Here is a 26,150-nt window from a genome sequence, read left to right as displayed (position 1 = left end):
ATCAAATATAGGGACCAGAAGTGAGAGACAAGCAAGTTAAACGTTAGGCACACCCTAAACTATGTTTAATACATATGTACATAATTTCTCATATGAATATTCAGCTTTGCATAGCCAAGTTTATATTAAATCACTGTCATCAGCTGCTCCCTCACTCTTTGGGTTTTCCTGGCTTGTTAAAGAAACTGTGTAATCATAGAGTCACAGTAAGCACATGTTGAGTTTATTTTTTGGCCTGGCATCATCTGTAACTATAAGTAGGAATAGCCTCTTTCTGTTTACTTGGAATGATCAACTGTTGATTTTTATGTGCTCTGTGTATGCTTCCTCATTGATAAGTATTGTATCACATAAAAATTAGTCTAAGACAGCACATTATTATTGTCTTCATTTTGATGATCAGGGGACAGTGATGTTATGTGGGAGAAGCTAGGACTAAAGTTTAAGTAGTTCAGGTGATGAATACCCTCTTGAGACATGGTGGTTCATGTAGCATTCCTTTCTCAGAAAGCAACAAAATAAGCATAATAAATGCTGTAAGAGTCACTTGAAGGGTAGCTAATAAACAAATAAAGATTCAAGATGTCCACGAAGGAAAAGCAACGGAAGCCTATGTCTTCCCAAAAGAATCTAATGTTATAGACATACTTAGCTGGGAGGGGTACACTTCAAGAAAATTGGGTTCTCTAGAAAGGAGGGCTGGTGATTTTATTGGCAACGGTTATCATAAAACAGAAAGGACATTGTAGGAAAACTTACAGCTTTAGACAGATAATTTAAAGGAGTTCTCAAGTATACTGAAAAATACTTTTGCAATGCCTACAGATTATAAGGATTAACATAACATTGCTTATGGAATTCATTTTGGAACTGAAAGAATCAGATTTTGTGAAAAATAAGCAAACCCAAACATGCTAAACATACCTTATTTTCATTTTAGTTAGAAAATAAAAGACAGGAAACAAATTATTTGAATACTGAAGCAGTCACAGAGATTAGGATCCAGTAAATCTCAGCATGAAAAATAGAGTTTTATTGTTGCCAAAAAAGATATTTGTTCACTTTTGTAATTAGAATTGCTTACAGGGGAGACAGAGCCACAACTATACAACTCTTGTCTACAAATGAAACTTCCAGTATCAAAAATCGATATCAATTTGCTAGTCAAAGGTGACCCACTGGAACCCTCAAAGAACCAAGCTATTGGCAAGACTATAGGTTGATCTCTGCAAACTGAAGGTAAGGCCACATTGCTAAAAAAACAACCACACAACTCATTGAATATGGAGAATTCAAGATGGTGCCTACATATAGTCTTCACCCCTACATGCTAACATCTTTGGTACTGAGAGCACTCTTCATATTACCAAAGGAGAAATGTAAACATCAATCCAACTGCAAACTCTTTGATATTTAATGGCACTCAGTCTGCAAGACATTATAGTGTGATAGTGGCTCAAATCTTGTGGGAGAAACCAATAAATAAATGACTTGACATCAGGCACACTCCATGACATGGAACTCATTCCCAACACTGCTTGGGTGACCAGGAACCTGGAACTAGATAACCCAGGAACCTAGGATAAAACCAAATAGTACCAGTCCTCTAAGAGAGATTAACAAGGAAATGCTTCCTATGAACATTCTGCTATACTCATAGATCAGTGCCTTGCTTAGCCATTATCAAAGATGCGTTATCATGCATCAGATGCAGACAAACACAAAGACCCACAACCAAACAATATGCATAGAGTGGTAGACCTGAGAGCTCTGGGACTAGATGAAGACATCTAAACAGGATGTCTTCATCAAATTCATGCCCTTGGGACTCAGGGAACCCTATGGAAGAAGAGTAGAAAACAATGTAAGAGCCAGAGGAGATGCAGGACACCAAGAAAATGAAATCTTTTAAATCTACAGGATCAATACACAAATGGACTCACAGAGAATGAGGCAACACATACAGGGCCTGCATGAATTTGCATCAAATGGGATCTTGGAGCTGAACAGAGAAGTGGATACAAGCCTCCATTTCTAAGCCAGGAGCTATCTACAATCGGTAATCACTTACAAATGAAAATTTTATTACTCCAAAAGAGTCGCACTGAGAAATAAACCACTCTTAAGGGTGAGCTGTGTGCCTAGCTATAGATGGCAAATAGAAAATGAAAATAATGGGCGTTGGTGGCGCACGCCTTTAATCCCAGCACTCGGGAGGCAGAGGCAGGTGGATCTCTGCGAGTTCGAGACCAGCCTGAACTACCAAGCAAGTTCCAGGACAGCCTCCAAAGCCACAGAGAAACCCTGTCTCAAAAAAAAAATGGCAACTTTGGAACATCCTTGCCTCATAATTTTACCCCATTATTTATTTTCATTTTATATATGTTCTCTTTATCCTACAGGATCTTTGCATATACCTTATGATTCCAAATTAGTGTTTTTATGGGATTCCAGAGTATAAAAACAAATGATTTTCTGCATCTATCTCTTCTTGTGACTTTTTCTTGGGCTCTGTTCCTTCTGTTTCTTTTGTCATATTCCAATGCATTGGGGTTTGTTTTATTATTATTATGTTTTATTATTATCCCTTAGACATCTGTTTTCTAATTGAGAGAGAAAAGGGATGGGAGACAAGTTGGGGAGGAACTGAGAGAGTAGAAGAAGATGAAATTGTAAAAGGATATAATATATTATAAAATCTATTTTAATAAAAGAACAGAAAAAGCTGTTTCTAACTATTCTGAATGACTAAGGTTGTCAATGTACTCAATAAAATGTGCATATTACAAATCATCTGTGAAGAAAACTGTGAGACAATTTCTAATGTTTTGATCTTCTATGCAGAAAACATATTTATTAACAGAAGTTCTTGTGGGAAAATAGGCTTCTTTTAGGGGATAATAAACTGGCAGAATATATATGAAAATTATATTCCTTTCATATTAATTTTATGCAGTTTTACTGTGGGAGTGAGACTGAAATCTCAATGCCTTTGTCTCTGCTTTCTCTCTGAGCAAAGGTATGTGTCTGAGGCTCTGCTGATTCAGTGGCATGCCTGTTAGATCCTGTTCATGATTTTTATTTTCATTTCTCACTATTTTTGTCTTCTAATTCACTAAGTCTTTCTTCTGCTTTATCTAGAGTATTAATACAACTGTATGCTGTTTTCTTTATACATTAATTTTTGTAGCTCTAGAATGATAGTCTGATTGCTTTTCCATAAAAATATGTTATGGTTTTCAATGGAAATAATTGTTAGGTTCACCCAATTTACTTACACACAAACCTCATTTCTTTTCATGCGTTAAGTGTAATAAATATTTTTTCTTATGGCTGAACACACTCCCAGAATTATGTCTAAATTTTCTGTGAATCCTGCTTTGACTTTTATTTACTTGTTAAGATTTTCTGCTTCTCAACATAGCAGGCAATTTTTGAGTGATAAAGTACATTTGATCTCAAAGTTATGTTTGCTTCTTCCAAGCATGGTGGAATTTGTTTTTTTTTATACTAAAGAACATGCCTATCCTTTTGAACTTGTTGAGATATGATCTTTAAGACTTGATGAGGGCAGAAGTTTTCTGTTCACTTTTCCAAGGGCATTGATCTTCACAGCTCAAGTTCATGGCCCTCTCAGATCTCAACTCAATGGCCAAGGCATGAAGCTGGTTTCCACCACAATGCCAAAGCTTCATTGTCAACTCAACTTTAACTTGTTTTTCCAACACTCAGTGATCTTGGAGATATCTGATAAGCTGTCAGGTTTCTGTTAGTTCTCCACTTCTTTTCATTTCTGGCTCACCTTCATCATCCCCTCCTTCCCCCCATTTTAACTACCTTCACGGTTATAAGTTCATTTTAGAAGGGCCACATTTGGTTGGGACAGAGGTTTACAGACTCTCTGCTTGGTATGTGCCTCCCTTTAGCCCCTGACCTTCTCTTTGTTTGCTGCCTTAGAAATATTGAAATAATTTAACTTCTTCTACCTAAACAGTATCACTGAGAATGGATATTGTCTAGTATCTATCTAAAGTTCTTTTCAACATTCTACATTTTTTTCTTAATGAGCCAGTATTTTAGTCACTTACTGGTTGTTGTTGTCTTTCATAGCCAGAACTAGGAGACTTAATTCTTCAAAGTATTCATTACACAAAGGACTCCATTTCTGAGTCTCAAATGACAGGCAAAATGAGACACTGATCTCAAAGTCCTTATGGTGCTGTGAAAAATTCATACAACTGGAGGGATGCACCCCTCTGTGTGTCAGATGCGGAATTTATAGGTCCATAAAGTACTCTAAAAAGTGATTTTAAAAATCTTAACAACTTTTAATGTATTTTAGAATTTTTTGCCTTACAGTTCTCCACAGAGTAACTTGGGCAACAGAATATAGTTGAGATATATGTCCTTAAAGTTTCCACATATTATCAATACCTAATGTTGGTCAGAAAATAATGAAGAATTCAAATATAACATGCTTTCATTCCTGAAAATGCTATCTATACACATTTCAATATATTTTATGAATTTCAAGAAATATACATTTTGAGCCATGACTACAAAATAGTGTAGTTATTTTCAGAGATCTAAAGGAAAGGAACCAGGCAAAAATATGCTTACATAAATATTTATTTAGAAACAAGCATATTGCACCGATATGTAGGTAAAATGGTAAGAACTTACAATCCTTGACTTTATCAAAGTAACTTAAATTAGCGTATCATTTATCTCCTCAAGCTTGATGGTTAGACTCTTCTGTACACTCATCATAACTGTACCTTCAGGTAGTTAGTCAATGCCAAGTTAAGGCAGGGTCTCTAAGCTTTCTTTGTCCATTATAAATATTACTCTGGGGATACAGAATCTAGTCAGGGTTTCTCAGCCTCATATAACTGACATTTGTGAAGTCATTGCTTGTGATGTCCTAAGGGAGCATTGTTATGATTTTGTTTCCCAGTTGTTGGTTATATTTCCCTATCATGGTATGATGAACCAAACTCTTTCCAGACACTAATAACCCTTGAGCTATGTTTGTTTGTTTGTGTGTATTGGCATGTGTGTACATGTGTCATGATCCTTTCTACTAAGCAACTACTGTTCTAAACAAATGTAGTTTACAGATTTGGAATGAAAATTATATAAACTATATGGACACATATATAGTAAACAGTTCTATTTTGAGAAGCATATCTCCCCTATAAACTTTATTTTCTGCATTTAATGTACTTTTTATTTTAAATGTTATAGATTTACAGAAAAAAATTCCATGATAGTAGAAGCTCACAGACCCCTTCACACATCTTTCTGTTTTCCTGTTTTCAAATCTAAATATTGTATCTATCACAGTGTATCAGCACTCACAGTTGCTGTGTGTGTTAGCAATTTCATGTGCTGATACATTGTGATCAATAAAGTCATTTAGATTTCTTTGTTTTCCTTAAACCCCTCTTTGGTCCAGAATGAACAGAGAACACACAGACATCTTTCCTCCTAGGATTTCTCTAAACTGTGAAAGTTTCTCATATTTGTTAAGATCTCAATGGTTTTTAGGAATACTGTCGTGTCCAGCATCTTGTAGGATTCCTCATCGGGCCCATCTGATGCTTTCCCCATGACTGTGTGGTGTGACAGGGTTAGGGAGAAATCAGAGAGGTGGGTTGACCTCCTCTTGTCACATGCCAAATAAACATGTGTCAGTGTGGGTCATCACTGCTGATTCTAACTCTGCCCATCTGGCTGGAATGTTTCTCAGATTTCTTTTTTTTTTCATAAAATAGTAAATTTTACTATTTACTAAAGATGAAAGTCAGTTTGCATACAAATGAGGCAGATACTCTGTTTTATTCACATAAGATACGACAACAAAGGGGGATCAAGGGGATACAAATTGGGAAGGAAGAGGTCAAACTTTCACTGTTTGCAGACGATATGATAGTTTACATCAATGACCCAAAGAACTCTACCAGGGAACTCTTACAGCTGATTAACACCTTCAGCAAAGTGGCAGGCTACAAGATCAACTCAAGAAAATCAGTAGCCCTACTATATACAGATGATAAAAGGGCTGAAAGAGAAATCAGAGAAACATCACCCTTTACAATTGCCACAAACAACATAAAATACCTTGGGGTAACGCTAACCAAACAAGTGAAAGACCTGTATCGTAAGAACTTTGAATCTTTAAAGAAAGAAATTAAAGAAGCCCTCAGAAAATGGAAAGATCTCCCATGCTCTTGGATAGGTAGGATCAATGTAGTAAAAATGGCAATCCTGCCAAAAGCAATCTACAGATTCAATGCAATCCCCATTAAAATCCCAGCACAGTTCTTCACAGACCTTGAAAGAACAATAATCAATTTTGTATGGAAAAACAAAAGACCCAGGATAGCCAAAACAACCCTGTTCAACAAGGCAACGTCCGGAGGCATCACCATCCCTGACCTCAAGCTCTATTATAGAGCTATAGTCCTGAAAACAGCTTGGTATTGGCACAAAAATAGACAGGTAGACCAATGGAATCGAATTGAAAACCCGGGTATTAACCCACACACGTACGAACATCTGATCTTTGACAAAGAAGCTAAAAATATACAATGGAATAAAGAAAGCATCTTCAACAAATGGTGCTGGCATAATTGGAGACTGGCATGTAGAAGAATGCAGATCGATCCATGTCTATCGCCATGCACAAAACTTAAGTCCAAATGGATCAAAGACCTCAACATAAATCCAGCCACACTGAACCTCTTAGAAGAGAAAGTGGGTGGTACCCTTGAACGAATTGGTACAGGAGACAGCTTCCTGAACATAACACCAGTAGCACAAGCAGTAAGATCAACAATTAATAAATGGGACCTACTGAAACTGAGAAGCTTCTGTAAGGCAAAGGACACAGTCAGCAAGACAAAAAGGCAGCCCACAGAATGGGAAAAAATATTCACTAATCCCACATCTGACAGAGGGTTGATCTCCAAAATTTACAAAGAACTCAAGAAGCAAGTCTCCAAAACACCAAAGGACCCTATTAAAAAGTGGGCTGCAGAACTAAATAGAGAGTTTTCAATAGAGGAGTCTAAAATGGCTGAGAGGCACTTGAGAAAGTGCTCAACATCCTTAGCCATCCGGGAAATGCAAATCAAAACAACTCTCAGATACCATCTCACCCCTGTCAGAATGGCTAAAATCAAAAACACCAATGACATTTTATGCTGGAGAGGATGTGGTGAAAGGGGGACACTCCTCCATTGCTGGTGGGAGTGCCAACTGGTTCAGCCACTTTGGAAATCAGTGTGGAGATTCCTCAGAAAAATGGGAATAAACCTACCACAAGACCCAGCAACTCTACTCTTAGGCATATATCCAAAAGATGCCCATTCATACAACAAAGAGGTCTGTTCCACTATGTTCATAGCAGCTTTATTTGTAATTGCCAGAACGTGGAAGCAACCTAGATGTCCCTCACCTGAAGAGTGGATAGAGAAAATGTGGTACATCTACACAATGGAGTACTATTCAGCAGAAAAAAATAATGGAATCATGAGATTCGCAGGCAAATGGATGACACTAGAAGAAACCATCCTGAGTGAGGTAACCCAGTCACAAAAAGAGAAACATGGCATGTACTCTCTCATATATGGATTTTAGACATAGATCTGGGCCAGATCTACAATCCTATGGCCAGAGAGTCTGGGAAACAGACACTTTATTTAGTGGCTGATCGAAGAAGAGGCAGACTCCCTTGGTTGAGTACTGAGCTGAACTCAAGAAAGCCAGTAACAGAGAGGGAGGACTGATAATCAAAGGGATTAAGACTGGGCTGGTTTAACCCCCAGAAACAGCTGACCAGACAAAGGTTAACTCTTGAATCCCAGGCATTAGCCTGGGAAGCCAGCATGGGACTGATCAAGACCCCCTGAATCTGGGTGTCAGTGAAGAGGCCTAGGGAATCTATTGAGCCTTGGGCAGCAGATCAGTACCCATCCCAAGTATACACACGGACTTTGGACTCCAATAGAACAATGTGAGGTGCACTCTCACCCAGAACTCTTGGGAAAGGGTCTAGGCCCTGCCCTATATGAAATGACACACTATGGACACCCCCATGGAGGGCCTCACCCTCCCTGGAGAAATGAGAGGATAAGGGGGGGGAGGGGAGGGCAAGGGAGGAAGGGAGGGAATGGGAGAGGGACCTGGAACTGACTTGTGAAGCAACCTTGATTCTTATCTAAATTTAAACTGGAAAATAAAATTAAAAAAATTAGATCTTCTGAATAATTTGATACTTCAGTCTGTAGTCTGTAGAGAAGGTTCAATGGTTGTCATAACTGGTTAATATTCCAATCAGTTCTTACAAAACTGTTTTGCCTAAACACATAGCAAAAAGTGACAGAAATATGGCAACAATTCCAGAATTGTTGGAATGCCGTTTGAATCCCAAGCCATTCTTTTATTTCTTTTTAATGAAATACAAGTCAATGACTCAAATGGCTGTTTGTCTTTTTTTAAAATCAAATATCCCAACACAACAAAATCCAAACATGTATTAGTTCAATACTTAATTGTCGAGAAATGATGCTAGGAAAACAAAAATTAAGTCTATGTTTTCCACAATTAAACCAACATCTATGGAGCAGTAGAAAGTGTATACAGTAAAAAAACACTGCAGTTTGTAATGTAAAACATATTCCTAAATTTGAACCAAGAGGTGTGCTGTGCATTCAGGGCAGAAGTTGTTTTGAAATTGTTTGATGTAGCATGAGGGAGATCCAGACACTCCTTAGATTTGTCACACATTTTATTTGAATTAATTTGGAGTTGGTATGTGTTCAGAAACTTGTTCCCAAATTTTTTGTGGCCCCTACAGTTTACTTACGGGGCAGTGACCCCTAGTTTGAGATGTGGAATTAGAAGATCAGCACACTGAAATTCCATTAGTGACTTACTGAGGTGGTTCTGCTGGGCCAATGAATGCATATTCTAAACGCTAATCTTTTTTTTATCATTTTTATTTTAATTTTAAATAGCTTGGTTTACATGTCAATCCCAGTTCCCTCTCCCTCCCCTCTTCCCACACTCCCCTTCCCCCCTCCCTCCCACTCTATTGCCAAATCCTTCCACATAGGGGATATCTAGAGTCTGTCATTTTACTCTTGGTAGGGTCAAGGCACTCCCCTAAAAGTCCAGGCTGAGAGAGCATCTCTCTTTGTGCTATAGGCACATGAAGACAGTTTGTATACCAGGGATAGACACTGATCCACAGCTCAGGGCCCCATAGGTTGCCCAGGCCTTCTCACTGACACTCACATTTAGGGGGTCCAGATCAGTCCCATGCTGGCCTCCCCTCTGTTGGTCTGGGGTCCAAGAGCACTCCCCTGTTCAGATCAGCTGTCTCTGCTGGTTTTGCCAGCCCATTCTTTGCCAATTTGCTCATCACTCCTCTCTCTCTGTCACTGGGTTCCTTGGGTTCAGTTCAGTGATTAGTTGTGTGTTTGCCTCTGCTTCCATCAGTCACAGGATGAAGGCTCCCGGATGGTTATAGACATCAAGTTCATTATCAGGAATGGGCATTCGAGGTGGTCCCTCCACTATTGCTTAGCTTGCCAATTGATGTTATGCCTTTGGATCACTCGAGGTCACTCTGGTGCCTGATCTGTCTTCGATCCTATGATTCCCTCTTCCCCCTATTCTACCCCCACCCCCTCAACTTCCTGTTCCCCCATGACCAACTCCCTTCCTCTTTACCCCCTCTATTCTTCCCGGGTCCCACTCCCCCTACCCCTCGCCGTGTTCCCCATCCATTCAGAGGATCTTGTCTCCATCCTCTTCTCTTGGGTACTATGCATATATGCATATCTTTTAGGTTCTTTCCTGTTTCCCAGACTCTCTATCTGTGGAAGTGCAGACTGGCACTATCCTGATCCATATCTAAAATCCATATATGAGTGAGTACATACCATGTTTGTCTTTTTGCGACTGGGTTACCTCACTCAGGATGGTTTCTTCCAGTGCTATCCATTTCCCTGCGAATTTCAAGATTCCATTGTTTTTTTCTGCTGAGTAATACTCCATTGTGTAAATGTACCACATTTTCTCTATCCACTCTTCACTTGAGGGGCATCTAGGTTGCTTCCAGGTTCTGGCTATTACAAACAATGCTGCTATGAACATAGTGGAGCAGATGCCCTTGTTGTATGAACCTGCCTCATTTGGATAAATGCCTAAGAGTGGAATTGCTGGGTCTAGTGGTAGATTAATTCCCATTTTCCTGAGGAATCTCCATACTGATTTCCAAAGAGGCTGTATGAGTCGGCATTCCCACCAGCAGTGGAGGAGTGTTCCTCTCTCTCCACATCCTCTCCAGCATAAATTGTCTTCGGTGTTTTTGATTCTAGCCATTCTGACAGGAGTAAGATGGTATCTCAGAGTTGTTTTGATTTGCATTTCCCTGATGGCTAAGGATGTTGAGCACTTTCTTAAGTGTCTCTTGGCCATTTTAGCCTCCTCTACTGAGAATTCTCTATTTAGCTCTGTACCCCACCTTTCAAGTGGATCCTTTGGTGTTTTGGAGACTTGTTTCTTGAGTTCTTTGTAAATTTTGGAGATTAGCCCTCTGTCAGATGTAGGGTTAGTGAATATCTTTTCCCATTCTGTGGCCTGCCTTTTTGTCTTTTTGACTGTGTCCTTTGCCTTACAGAAGCTTTTTAGTTTCAGAAAGTCCCATTTGTTAATTGTCGATCTCAGTGCCTGTGCCACTGGTGTTATGTTTAGGAAGTGGTCTCCTGTACCAACTCGTTGAAGAGTATCTCTCACTTTCTCTTCTAAAAGTTTCAGTGTGGCTGGATGTATGTTGAGATCTTTGATCCATTTGGACTTAAATTTTGTACAAGGCGATAAACATGGATCTATCTGCAGTCTTCTGCATAGCAGTACCCAGTTATGCCAGCACCATTTGTTGAAGATGCTTTCTTTTTTCCATTGTACAGTTTTAGCTTCTTTGTCAAAAATCAGGTGTTCATAGGTGTGTGGGTTAAAATTAGGGCTTTCGATTCTGTTCCATTGGTCTACCTGCCTATTTTTGTGCCAATACCAAGCTGTTTTCAGGACTATAGCTCTATAATAGAGCTTGAAGTCAGGTATGGTGATGCCTCCTGAAGTTCCTTTATTGTATAGGGATGTTTTGGCTATCCTGGGCCTTTTGTTTTTCCATATAAAGTTGATTAATGTTCTTTCCAGGTCCTTGAAGAATTGTGATGGAATTTTGATAGGGATTGCATTGAATCTATAGACTGCTTTTGGCAAGATTGCCATTTTTATTATGTTGATCCTACCAATCCAAGAGCATGGGAGATCTTTCCATTTTCTGGTATCTTCTTTGATTTCTTTCTTCAAAGACACAAAGTTCTTGATATACAGGTCTTTCACTTCCTTGGTTATCATTATCCCCAGATATTTGATGCTGTTTTTGGCTATTGTAAAAGGTGATGTTTCTCTGATTTCTTTCTCAGTCACTTCATCATCTGTATATAATAGGGCCACTGATTTTTTTGAGTTTACCTTGTATCCTGCCACATTGCTGAAGGTGTTTATCAGCTCTAGGAGTAGCCTTGTGGAGTTTTTTGGGTCACTTATGTAAACTATCATATCATCTGCAAATAGTGAAAGTTTGACTTCTTCTTTTCCTATTTGTATCCCCTTTATCTCCTTTTGTTGTCTTATTGCTGTAGCTAGAACTTCAAGTACAATATTGAAGAGATATGGAGAGAGTGGACAGCCTTGTCTTGTTCTTGATTTTAGAGGAATTGCTTTGAGTTTCTCTCCATTTAGTTTGATGTTAGCTGTTGGTTTACTGTATATTGCTTTTATTATATTCAGGTACGTTCCTGTTATCCCTGATCTCTCTAGGACCTTTATCATGAAGGGGTGCTGGATTTTGTCAAAGGCTTTTTCTGCATCTAGTGAGATGATCATGTGGTTTTTCTTTCGCAGATTGTTAATATGGTGGATTACATTGATAGATTTTCTAATGTTGAACCATCCCTGCATTCCTGGAATGAAGCCTACTTGATCATGGTGGATGATTTTTCTGATGTGTTCTTGAATCCGGTTTGCAAGTATTTTATTGAGTATTTTTGCATCAATGTTCATGAGGGAAATTGGTCTATAGTTCTCTTTCTTAGCTGTGTCTTTGTGTGGCTTGGGTATCAAGGTAATTGTAGCCTCGTAGAAAGAGTTTGGCAGTGAGCCTCCTGCTTCTATTGTTTGGAATACTTTGACGAGTATTGGAATGAGCTCTTCTTTGAATTTCTGGTAGAATTCTGCACTGAAGCCATCTGGGCCTGGGCTTTTTTTGTTTGGGAGACTTTTGATGACTGCTTCTATTTCATTAGGGGTTATAGGTCTTTTTAGATTATTTATCTGTTCTTGATTTAGTTTTGGCAAGTGATATCTATCCAGGAAATTGTCCATTTCCTTTAAATTTTCAAATTTTGTGGAGTACAGATTTTCAAAGTATGCCCTGATGATTCTCTGGATTTCCTCAGAGTCTGTTGCTATGTCCCCTTTTTCATCCCTGATTTTGTTAATTAGCATGTTCTCTCTCTGTCTTTTGGTTAGTTTGGACAGAGGTTTGTCTATTTTGTTGATTTTCTCAAAGAACCAACTCTTTGTTTCATTGATTCTTCTCAGTGTTTTCCTGGTTTCTACTTGATTGATTTCAGCCCTCAATTTGATTATTTCCTGGCGTCTGCTCCTCCTGGGGGAGTTGGCTTCTTTTTTGTTCTAGAACATTCAGCTGTGATGTTTCCCAGATTTCTTGCTGTGTTATTTTTTGAAACCTGTAGAATCACTTTAAAAGTATTCCTGGCCTCTCTCTTTTTTTCTCTGTCTCTCTCTCTTTCTCTCTCTTCCTCTCTCATCTTTCCCTTGTTTCCCTCTCCCTTTCTTTCCCCCAATAAAACTTCCCACTTAAAATAAAATAAAAATATACCTAACAGATTTTATCAGGAAGTCTTACATGCATTCTGTAATTAATGTCTGAGTTACAACCTCTCTAAAACTTATGTGCATATATTGCCTGGTATTCTTCCACATGTGAGGTTTATTAAACTAATTGTCATTTTATTAATCACTCATTATATCAATAAGGATTCATGGTGACCCTTTTCATATTTGTGTATTAGTCCAATATTACATTACTTTTTGGTTTTGTTTTGTTTTATTTTATTTTGAGACAGCTTTCTCTGGGTAGCTATGGCTGTACTGGAGCTCGCCCTGTAGACCAGATTGATTTTGAACTCAGATATCCACTTGTCTTTGCTTCCCAAGTGCTGGGATTAATGACTTTACCTATTTTATTATCTAAGATTTTATTAGTTTATCCAGGAAGAATATTTTCTAGTTAAATGTGAAATAACAGTATCAATATTATAGGCAAAGTTGCCACTTAGGTATTAAGCAACACTTTGGTTCCCCTGGAATTCCCTCATCACTGGAACAGAGGCTCTCCCAACACGTTTCTTTTCCTCCTGATACTAGAGAATGTCAGTTCCTCATCCCATGTTTCCTTTCTTACCCCTAAAAGTCAGTCAAGTATCCAATGGTGTGTTGTCATGAAAAATGAAATTAGAAAGCAAAATGTGGCCACTATGCATGTGCATTACTACCAAGGGTATTTGCCTTTGGTCCCTTAGTTAAGAGACCAAGGAAATATATGAGTATAAGCTAACCTAGGTATATACACATATCTGTAGACACTGCTATAGTTACAATATAGTATTTTAATTAAGCTGGTAACATTAATGTCTCCAAACTAAATCTATTACCTCATAAGTTGCTCAAGTTTCTCCCTTGTTTCACTGTGGTATACCAAATGATCAGTGATGAACTTGGCCCCCACTCTCTTATCCGCTTACTTCATTGTTCAGTTTTATATAACGTATGATGACTTTGAGTTTTAGGCAGTACTCCTGAGGAAAATAAGTTTAGCATCCAGAGTGCACTTCTCAAAGGTAGTCATTTTACCTTGTACTCTATAATCTCCTTTAATTTCTGAAGTTTCTTTATGAGTACCCATTTCACCACTTTTGCTTTATAATGCAGAATCTCACTCTGTATGCTATATTTGCCTTAAATTATAGCCATCCTCCAGTCTCATTGGTATGAGCCACTGTGCCTGTCAGTTTTATTTTTAATGCATTTCCAAAAATATGTATTTGTTTGTTTTGTGTGTGTGTAGAGCGGGTGAATGTATCGGATTATGCATGTGAACAGCATTCAGGAGTAGGTTCTCTCCTGCAGGATGGTTTCAGGGATGCAACTCTCACTTGATACCATGCCATATATCTTTAATACAGCAAGTTTTGTTTGGCAGATTTTGGTTTGATGATAATCTACTCTCTATCAGAGGGTTTGACTTTTTCTAAGGTATTTTAAATTATTTATATTTTTCTATACATTGTGAAATTTTATAGCTTTTCATAAATGTTACATAATAAGCATCCTCACGCAGCTCATATAGAATAGTTTCATTACACTAAAATATTCCCTGGGTCCTGGCAGACAGATATCCCCTAACCCACCACCCACTCTTGGACAACATCTTACTTATTTACTACATCTATAATTTTGTCTCTTTTATATGTCATAAATATAGAATCAGAAAATGCATACCATTTTCAGCATGGTATATTCAGTCAAAATATTCATGCATCCATATGTTTGTTCAGATTCATTACGTATTCCTTTATGTAGATGAGGAGTATTTATTGTAAGAATGGTCCAATGTGCTAATCAATTTTCCCAAGACTACAAACATTCTCCAAATCAATGAAGGAGTTTTATAGTTTTATACTCTTTGATGATCCATTTTGAATTAATTTTTACCAAAGCATAATTCTTGACATAGAAATATTTCTTAGTAGACACCAGATAATTTCAGTGTCACTGATGAGAAGACGATTTTCTTTCCCATCAGCCATCAGTTACTTTTGTGTATATTAGAAAGTCTGGCTGACTTTAGCTGAGCAATCTATGCTGACTTATGTTTATTCTTTCACCAATGCTCCTGTTTATAGAACAGTGTGCTTTTATGGTAAGAATTGATTCTATTTTGGAATTGTGTTGACTTTTTATTATTTATGATTCTCTAGCAGAACAGAACTGATAATACAAATAGATATTTATTTTGAAGCATTTACTAAATTGATTTATACAATGGGGTTAAAACACAAAGACAGTAGTTTCTCGGTCAATGAGGCTTCCTCCTTCTGAAGCCTTAACCTGGCTACAGGCCTAGGGAGTTCCTGAAGAGCCACTGTTTCTCAGTCTGCATTGGGGCCTATGAAAGTAGTTTGTTACACCAGGGAAGGAAGCAGCTGCAGTAGCAATAGGGTAAATCAGCTCAGTAGAAAAGGAAGGTCTTGCAAGGAAAGAGTGAACAAGCTCCCTTCTTCCATGTTGTTTTTTACCTGGGTCACTCAAAGAGGGTGCCATTCATATTTTCGGTGAGTCTTCACACTTCAATTAAGGCCATCAGGATAGTTCCTCATGAATGTGCCCATAGGTTAACCTGAGAAACACAATTCCTTAGGCGATTCTAAGATGTATCAAGCTGGCATTTAAAACCAACCATCTCACTGTGTTAATATGAGTTGTTATATTCATGTAATAATCATCAGTAGTTTTTCTATGCTTTAATCTTGTGATCATTTTGGGGAAAAGTAATGTTTTAACAATGTCAAGTATGTGACCACAAGATCTGTCCATTTATTTAAACCCACTTTCATTTTCAATGGAATAATTTAATATTTTCCAATGATACTATCATGGTTTTGCAGGATTTACTTTAAGTAATTTATTTGTGAATGTCATAATAAATATTGCAGTTTCTTTTAAATATGGCAATGTAGTTATTGGCTGCTACAATAAAAAGATTTTTATGTATTAATTGCATCCCTTTATGCTGCTAGGCTTACTAGTTCTGAGTGCAGGAATCATTTTGGGGGATAGATTCTTTGGAGTGTTTTACACAGCCTTGGCATTTAAATAAGGTTAAAGACGCTCTGTAACTCACATGCCAGAGTTCCTCAGAGAAAATAACCTAAAGTCAAAATCCACAGGTCATAAAGTTCTAGCCTCTTCTGGGTCATGTGTAAGTTTCACAGAATTAAATACACTAATTGATAAAGAAATATTTGTGAGGCTAAAAGAAACAGTACAGTTAAAACATCAAATTCACACAACTGAGTCAATATCTAAAGACAAAAATGATTAATCAAACAGACAAACAAACAAAACAAGTGAGCAAAAAAAATCACAGCTTTCTCTTTCAGTTTGCTATACAATTAAGGATGTTTTATCTGACTAACTAATCTTTAACAGAGAAATTCATCACCATTCATATCTACTTTTCCTAAATAATTATATTAGATACTTAGCTAGATGTAAATATAGGAGAAAGATCTGAGAATTAAGGCTCATTTTAAGGAGTTATAAAAATTACAAATATCATTTTTACTGTTACCTTTCAAATAAAAACAGAGTCTTTTTTAAAGAGTTATTATCAGGAAGTATTCTGTAGGATTTGATCCAAACCTAATCTCTCACTATGGAATTCTTCACTTATTTTTCACTACTATTTTTCTGACATTTCCCAAATTATTGGAAAAATGTGGATTTCAGTTGCCCACCCACATGTTCAATCCTTATGAGTTTTTCTAAAAGAGTTGGAATGGTTTCCTCTCAGATCAGAGTTCACTGCTCTGCCCAGTCAGGTGTTTAAATTGAAGAGTTGAAAGTTAGCTTAACTCTTTCCTTCCAATTCTACTTTTTCTATCTTGCTCAGGGTGGGTCATTCTAAAAGGGTATCTTCACTGAGAAATCTATACCCTGATGATATTTAAGAGGGAGATGTCTTAGTGTCCCCTCTAATTTATTAACATTTCTATTTCCCATAGCTATGGGAAACCCTTTCTCCATTAGGAAACAGAGCCTGTGTTATCTGAGGTATTTGGGGAAGAGTGTGGGATTCATAGATTTTTCTTCTGGAGTGAGGGTTTAAATATTTAAGTTGTAAAACTAAGGAGTGAGGGGAGGAGGAAAGAGCAGGGCATAGGGTGTGATGGAAGGGCCAGGAGTTGGAGGTATGAGTCTCAGCAGTGGGAATACTGTAGAGGAAAACTGTGGAACTAGTGTTTGTATGTGCAGTTGGGGGAAGAACAGTCATGGGGTCTCTTGAGATGGAGTTTAAAACACATCAGGCTGATAATTAATTTATAAAATTACTGGAATTTTTAGAAAACGAACCAATCAGAAATGTTACCACAAAGCATTTTACACACACACACACACACACACACACACACACTCGAGTCATATAATTACATAATAAAAATACACAAACATAAATTACCTGTCCAATCAAGAACAATGAAGAAAAAGGAAGGGAGGAAAAGGAAGGAGACGAGAAGGGGGGAGGAGGGAAGGGAAGAAGGAGGAGGAGGTGTGGGAAGCATATTCCCTTCCAGTCTTCACACATTGTTTATTTTCGATTTTCAAAAGTTCATTGAGAGGTTCCCAGTGCTGCACCTATTTGATATTCAGCCATAGAGATAATTAATGCTGATTTTCAGGTTAGGGTATTAGCAGGCCTTATTCCAAAAACATCAAATTTACCCTGGGGTTAGGTAGGCATGAAGCTTCATCTTTTGGGCTTGGAAGTTATCTGATTTTTCTTATTTTTCTTTTCGAGAAATATGTTACTGGATTCACAGCACTATTTGAGTTTTTCCTTAGTTATTAACTTCTTTTCATTTTTTTATCCATCCATTTTGGCAATATAGTCTCAAACTAAAATCTATGGACGTTCTCTCCTTTTATTTCACTTTAAAAATTAATTGTAAATATTTGATAAATTCATTTATTTACATTCTGGCCACAGTGTTCCCTCCCCCCTCTCCTCCCACTTCCTCTTCTGCACCCCTTCTGTTCCCACCCCGCTAAACTCCTCCTGTTTCTGTTTAGGTCCCTGCTGGCCTTCCATGAGAATCAACAAAACATGGCATATCAAGTTGCAGTAAGATTAAGCACCTGCCATGTATTAGGTCTGAACAAGGCAACCCAATATGATGAGTCCCAAAGCCAGGAAAAGAGTCAGAGACAGCCCCTGCTCTCACTGTTAGGAGCTCCACAAGAGAACCAAGCTATGCAACTATTACATATATGCAGAGTGCCTAGGTCAGTCCCTTGAAGGTTCCTTGATTGTTGGTTCAGTCTCTGTGAGCCCCTATGAACCCAGGTTAGTTGATTCTGTGGGATTTTTTGGTGGTATCCTTGACCCCTCTAGCTCCTACAATCCTTTCTCCCCTCTTCTGAAGGATTCCCCCAGATCTGCCTAATGTTTGACTGTGAGTCTGCATCTACTTCCATCAGTTGATGAATGAAGCCTCTCTGATGACTATTGGGCCAGACACCAATCTGTTCAAAGGGGATGGCCAGTTCAGGCTATGTATCTGCTGTTGCTAGGAGTCTAAGATGGAATAATCCTTGTAGATTCCTGGTAGATTCCCTTGTACCAGGCTTTTGCCTGACCCTGAAATGCCCCCACTTTCCAGTAATCTCTTTCAGTACTCTCCCTCTCCATCCCCCTGAACCTGATAGCTCATGTACCTATTCCTATCTACTCTGTTCACTCACAAAATCTATTCTATTTCCCCTTTCCAGGGAGTCTATGTGTCCCTCCGTGAGCCCTCCTTGTTACTTAGCCTCTGGAGCTGTGGATTATAGCATGGTTTTCCTTTATTTTACAGCTAATATCCACTTAAAAGTGAGAATAAATATTTCTTAAAAAAGAATTATAAGTCTGAAAACCAAGAGAAGAAAATCCATGGAGTTCAGCCTATAGGGACTCTGCCAGTTAAACTTGATAAATATTGGAAAGGCAATGGAACATAAACTAAGTAGAACTTTGGAAGGATTGTATATCTGTAACAATAAAAACCTTTGACATTCTGGCTGGGGTAAGATGAACTCTCAAAGAAACTTTATCTGCATTTCTGATGACTAAGGATGTTGAGGATTAAAAAAATCATATCCATCTATATTTTCTCATTGAGAACTGTCTGTTCTGTTCCTTAATACATTTAAGCATGCATTCAAATAACTCCTATGTTACCCCACAGTGTTCTTCCCCATTTTTATGTCCTATGTTTGCCTTTTAAATTATTTTGTGATAAAAGTTAAAATAAATAACACTTCTTAAAATAATCTGTCACAGGAGAGATAGCCCGGTGGATAAAGTGTTTGCCTCATATGTTTGAAAACCAAGTTCAGCACCCATGGAAAAGCTAATAGGTGTGGTGGCCTGCCTGATACTCAAGAGATAGATATATTAATTGATTAGATAGGTTAGTCAAATCTTAGAGTTCCAGGCTCAGCCTGAGAACCTACTTCAGTAAATAAAGTGTAGATACATAAAAAAATACCCCAAGTCAATGTTTGTCCTCCGCACACACCAGCAAACACATGTATTGCACACATGTGAGCTCACATACAGACAAATACATACATATGTCAAATATACATACACAAAAATAATCTTGCTAGAATAGTTTCCAAATTGACTATTGCATTTTATGATGATATCATCATACTTAACCAGTCCTCTCATTGCTGTATTATATCTTATTTTCTTTTTTTAAAGATCTACTTGGAGAAACAAAATTTCTAACTCTAGGGGGATGGTGGGATTAAGACAAGGATTGGCTAGAATTTACTATATAACCTAGACTGGCCTTTAACACACAATCTTTCTCCCTCGGCCTTTGAGTTGATAAATGGAAGCCATCAAGCCCTTATTAAGTTTTTAAATTTGAAAAAAATATTAAAGATTTTATTTTTCAACTATTGTTCCAGGATTTGCAATTATATTTCAGTATCACTCCAATATTTGTTCTTCTTATCGAGCTTGTTTATTATATTGATATACAAACCAAATACAGAATAAGGCAAAAATATAACTAAATGGTTAGATACATTTTATTTCTGTTCTTTTTGTTTTGTTTTATTTTGCTTTGATTTATTTTCTAAGGCTTTGCGTCTGTTACCAGGTGTTTCCTTTTCAACATGTAGCAAACCTTATCTTTGGAACATTGTTTTTTTAGTCTCTGCAAAATGGATGGCTGCAATACAAAATGCCCACCCTAGTCTATAGATTCTCCCTAGTAATGATATTTTATAACCAACATTATGAGCATTTTTTGTATAGCCAAAGGACCCAAAACCTATGGAAATTTTTGTTCATATGTTTCATTTTGGTGGCATGAAAATGAAAAGGGGTAAGCATACCTTTGTCGTTAACACTTGTTAGCATTTTTAGCTAATTTTAAAATGAAAAACTTAAAAGTGTTACTTAAAATACAACTTTCAAATGGAAACTCTTGTTAAAAAACATCAGTTGAGAGAGCTAGTTAATATATGAAGTGAATCACACACTTAATTGGTAAATGAGTTTATTCCCAAATACTAGCACTGACCTCGCAATTGTAACATCATTCCCTTGAGAGCTATTTCTGACACACTAATAACCAAGTTATTTTTATTAAAGAAGAACAATTAGTCTCCATACTAGACTTAATTTTCTTTCTGTTCATGAGATGGTCTATGTTAAACAAATAGTGCACTTAATCACAGCTGTGGAATTATTTACACTACAATGTAGTTAGAGGGGAATTTTGTGAAGCTTTATTTTAAAATCCCTCAATAAATGAGAAATGGAATGCAGACCACAATCTTCAGTAAAAGGATTAGAGAGCTTTGTCTTATGTGAATTTACAATATCCTGTGAGCAAACCTTTTCTAAGATGCCTTGATATGAGTTCTGCTCTTCCCAGTTCCATGTTCCCTGTCATCACACTTTTTTATGATTGCACCCTCATCATGGGTGTGCAGTACAGTCATGCTCAGAGCAACCCAGGCTTCCACCTATACTGAGCAGGTGGGCTATGTCAGCGTCTTTGCAGGTAGGCAAACAGGCAGGCAGGCTGGCAGGCAGGAGAGAGACAATGAAACTAACGTCTTGGCTCATGCTTTAGAGTCAGCTTGCAGCTTTCTCTTTCCCTACAGTGAGACAACAATCACAGAAATGCTTTTGTTTATTTATTAACAATGCATATCAATTTCTGTTAGTGTCTGTCTCTTTGAAAGGCATTAGTCAAGTTTGCACTTATGGAAGTATTTCTCTGAAAGTTGTTATGCCTTTTAATGTTAGCAAAATGCCACCATGACTTAATGTAATATATTCTCTGTAGGAAGAAATTACATGATGAGCTGTAACTAGGTAATTACTTCACCTTTGTAAAAAAGGCAGCTTGGGTTATATAAACCACCTAAAGGAATGAGTGTCAAAAGGAGTATTCATCTCCCCTTGTTTACTTCCACAGAGGAGAAACCTCCTTTCATGTGACCTTGGCATGTACAAAGATGGACTTGCTTACTTAAGCTTGGACTTTCCCATTCATGCTGCTTCCTGTGTGGTTTTTCACTTCCAGTACTTTTATTCATCATAATGATCTTCAGGCATTGCCACACGTGTTGCCTTGGGCAAGGAAATGAAATGCTTTGTCTGTATCATTGCTGGGCTCAGACATCCACCATTGATCAGCCTCGCTCTCTGTGAAATGACTTGGCAACTTTGGAAGCAAATTCCAGATTGACTTTTTATGTTAAGAGAAGCTTTCCTTTTGCTAGCCGCTTTGGTTTATCCCCCGCCAGTCGCCTGGGCTCTGCCGCGCCAGCCTGGTTCTAGATCCGCATGAGTCCCAAATAAACACACAGGAGGCTATATTAATTATGAAGCTGTTGGCCTTGTTTGTCTCTTACTGGCTAGCTCTGCCTTAAGTAATTACCCCATAATTGTTAATCTAAGTATGTCTCTTACCGGAGAATAGTTCCAGGCTTCCTACCCCCAATGGCGTTACATGTTGACTCTCTTGTGTTTCTCCTACCCAGAATCCTCCTGGATTCCTAGCCCCACCTATCTAGATTCCTATTGGCCAGACAGTGCTTTATTAGCATTAGACTTCCCCAACAGACTTTTCTATCAGTCTGTGTCTCTAGGAGTTGAAAGGAAACAGGGCCTTCTCCATTAGAGTGGGCATCTAGCCTGAATAAAAGCTTGACATTGACCAGCATAAATCGCTAAGATTTGGCACTGTTTGCTACACAACTTAGATGACCCTAAATATTCAAATACAGCACACCATTATTTGGACAAAATGGCAGTTTTAGTCTTTCCTTTTGTCCAAGAAAATAGAAATTGTCTGTCTTCTCCATGTAGTACCACTGATATGTCCATACAGAAGTCTGACACTTTAATTTGTAGTAAAATTAAATTGAGTGCCATTTATATCTGGGTGGCTTTATTTTAGGTATATTGAGAAATTCTGAAGATACATGATAAAACACAATGCATGAAAATACATGTCAGTAGAAGGAGAATTTTTGATGGAGCCTAGATTTATCATTCTGAATGAAGTAGACTATTGCTGATTTCAGAGGAACTGGTGGAAAACTATCAGCTACACACAGAAATGGAAATACCCTGAGTTAATATGCTAACAAGAATTTTGAAATAGGACTATTCAGGCAAAATAAGAGGTTCTAAACACATACACACATACACATGCATCATCATCATCATCATGTTAACAGAGATTTTTCTTTTTAAATTATATCATACAAATAGCTACATTAAAGGATTCACATATAGATGTCTCAGAAGAAATTGCAGTTGTCTCTAATTACCTTAAATAGCATTTTATAGCTTCAATGACAACCCAAATCTTTTGCTCAACTAGCATTTGAAAACAAACATAATTTAATTTTTATTCTCATACAAAGGAATTTTCCTTCATGTCACTATGATATTTGATGCTAAAAAGATGAAACAATACACACACATTTCCTAGAATATAATGTTCCAAAAGAATAAATAAATGACAAGAACAAACAATCATTTTTCCATAATGTAGGGCATTTTGACTGTTTCAGGATCATCTGAAATAAATAAGGCCATTTCTGGAATGTTTCTGAAGATCAAAAGAAATGCCAGTTTTCTTTCAGCTTAAATGATGAAAACGGCAAGATAAAACACTCCTCTTAAGCCAATTCAAAGATAAGCTATGGTGTGATGGCAATTCAGAAAGGAATAAAGCATGGACATTATATTGATGATTTCATTACAGAGGAACATAAATACCATAGGTAAGTGCTTGGGATCTGGCTGTGGGAACAAGCAGATCTAGTGACAGGCAGCATGAAGAGAAGATAATAGAATCACATGAAATAACATCCTGGAACTTTTGGTTTAATGCAAAATAATTCAATGCATAGCTCTTGGATTTTAATGGTAACACTCACAAAATAAAGTATCCTTAATGTTGTGAAGTTAGAACAACAAAGTTTAAAATAATGGTTATTCTTAAGTGGAGGTACCTAAATGATTAAATAAAATCATTATGAATTGTTGGTGGAGAAGCCTAACCCCCTGAGATGCCCACACACAATACAGACAATTATCTCTGCTCTCAATTGCTTACTAGAACTATACCATAAGACACTACTGCTGAAGATATCATATGCCTTGATTGTAAACCATAGAGTCAAGCTGTAACTCTCTAGAAGCTTCCACCCTTCTGAACTGGCTTGTGCCAGAATGTGCTATATATAGGGAGAAGTGTTACCAACAATCTTACTCAACTATATGGATGGAATTTCTTTGAATTGTCAACTCCTTTTATTGAGTCTAAAAGCTAGGCTTTATCTTAAGCTTGCTCCTAACTAGCTCTTAAGACTCGTTAACCCATTTATGTTAATCTATATTCTGTCACACGCCTTGTTACCTCTCTTCAGTACTTAAGTCCAATACCTCTGAATCTGGCTAACAAATCTTGTGGTTCAGATTCTTTTCAAGAGTTTTTATCTTGGCCCAGAAGCCCCATTTAGCCTCTTTTTGCCTAGTTATTGGATGTCCCGATATTTATTAAACCAATCAAAAAGTGCCTTAGTCAAGTGAGGAAGGACAGAAACACATCTTCAAACAATTTACAAAAACAGATTATCCCAACACAGCATTGCACACTGTGGGAAACAATACAGACCACCCAGGAAAGATGAGCTATTGGTACAATATTAGCAAGTCTATGATAGGGGTGATAGCCACTTTCTGAGTATCTGTTGCCTTCTTCACAGGAGCAAATCCACACCTGGTACTATAAACCCACTCAACAGTTCATGTTTTAGAAGGCCCTAAAATAGGAGCCCCTCCTTTTTTCATCTAAGTGGAGATAGTGTGCCTGTCAAATTTCCTTCTAAATAATTATGTTCATATCCATAGCATTCTGTTTCTGTCAGTTATGGATAGAGAAACTTCTTTTTGCCATTGTCAGTGTTGACTACAGAGATTCATAACTTGCTAAAGACCAGATAAAAATGACAGTTGAACACCTATCTATAACTGGTACTCTTATACTGATTCCTACAAAGCTAAGGGAATCTTCCAGAGGACAGGGTATAAAGAATGAAAAAGCAGGAGGAACTGAGGCAGGCAGGGGAGGTGGAGAATATTGACCTCCAAGCATGGCATACCTGTTGCATGTTTTATTTTGCATTTTTAATTTAAATGGAAAGCAATCTTATTTTACATAACAATTGCAGTTCCCTCTCCCTCCCATCCTCCTATGCCCCCCACCACATTCCCCTTCTGCACCCCAGGGATTGTGAGGCCTTCCATGGGAGATCATGAAAGTCTGTCTCATCATTTGGGGCAGGACCTAAGCCCTCCTCCGTGTGTCTAGACTGAAAGAATATCCCTCTATGGGGAATGTGCTCCCAAAGAATACTAGGAATAAATACTGTTCCACTACCAGAGGCCCCATAGACTTCCTAGGCCTCCTAACTGACATCCACGTTCAGGATGGAAGTAAACGTAGAGACCCACAGCTAAACACTGGAAGTGACTCCTGGAATCCAGTTGCAGAGAGGGAGGAGTGATGAGCAAAGACCAGGCTGGGGAAACCCACAGAAACAGCTGACCTGAACAAGAGGGAGCTCATCGACCCTTGATTAACAGCTAGGAAACCAGTATAGAGCCAAACTAGGCCTGTGACATTTTTAACTCATCTGTGATTACTTTCACACTATCTCCACAAGACTGAGCCTTTCAACAACCTACCTTGGAAGGTTCATGGGTTCCACTCCATCCTGAGGATTTATAGACAGTTAACATTTGCTAGGGTTGAGAGAAACATTTTCTTTTTTTTGCAGCCACTGGTAATGGTCTGTATGTTTTTGTAAACAAACTTATCCAATCTTCTGTAAACAATCCTAAAGAAACTCACTGAGTCTCAGACATGTGCACATGTGTATACACACACACACACACACACACACACAGAGAGAGAGAGAGAGAGAGAGAGAGAGAGAGAGAGAGAGAAATAGAAATGGGGCTAGCTGAGAAGATGGGTATTAGCAAGTGTGGGACAAGAGAGCATAATGGGGATTGAACATAGTTTATATGCATTATGTTCATGTAGGAAAATATAATAATGAAACCCATAATTATTTATAATTAATACATACTAAGAAAAACACAGGATGGTTATTGCTATAGCTGAGTCTTCTATCTTTGAGGATCCTACTTTGAAATATCTGTCTACTACTAAAATAAGATCTTATGGCACTGGTTTTTAATTAAAATCATTTCTTCTGCAAAAATTTATATCATACTTCATCTTTGAATAAATACACAATGCAGGAATCGAGTAAATGAGAAATCCCATGAAATCTACATGGTAATGAAGACAAAACTTAGAGCTACAACTTATTTTACTCAAGAAAGCACTGAATGAGTCCATAGCTCATCAGAATTGAAGAAATGAGATATGCAGCTACCACAAAAATTTTATTTATGTTATGTAAATACCAGGAACAAGAACAGTAAAATATTATCCAGTGAAAATTATAGCTGAAGTATTTGGGAAGAGGAAAAATTACAGCTTTCACTTAAGGAAAAATAAGATTGAAGGATAGAATGAATAATAATATTAGCAGAGGAGAACATGACTGCGATGGAATATGAAAAGGGACAAGTGAAAGAC

Source organism: Mesocricetus auratus, unplaced genomic scaffold (genome assembly GCF_017639785.1).
Source record: "Mesocricetus auratus isolate SY011 unplaced genomic scaffold, BCM_Maur_2.0 Super-Scaffold_100691, whole genome shotgun sequence".
Taxonomy (NCBI): Eukaryota; Metazoa; Chordata; class Mammalia; order Rodentia; family Cricetidae; genus Mesocricetus; species Mesocricetus auratus.
Note: the sequence above shows the minus strand (reverse complement) of the source record.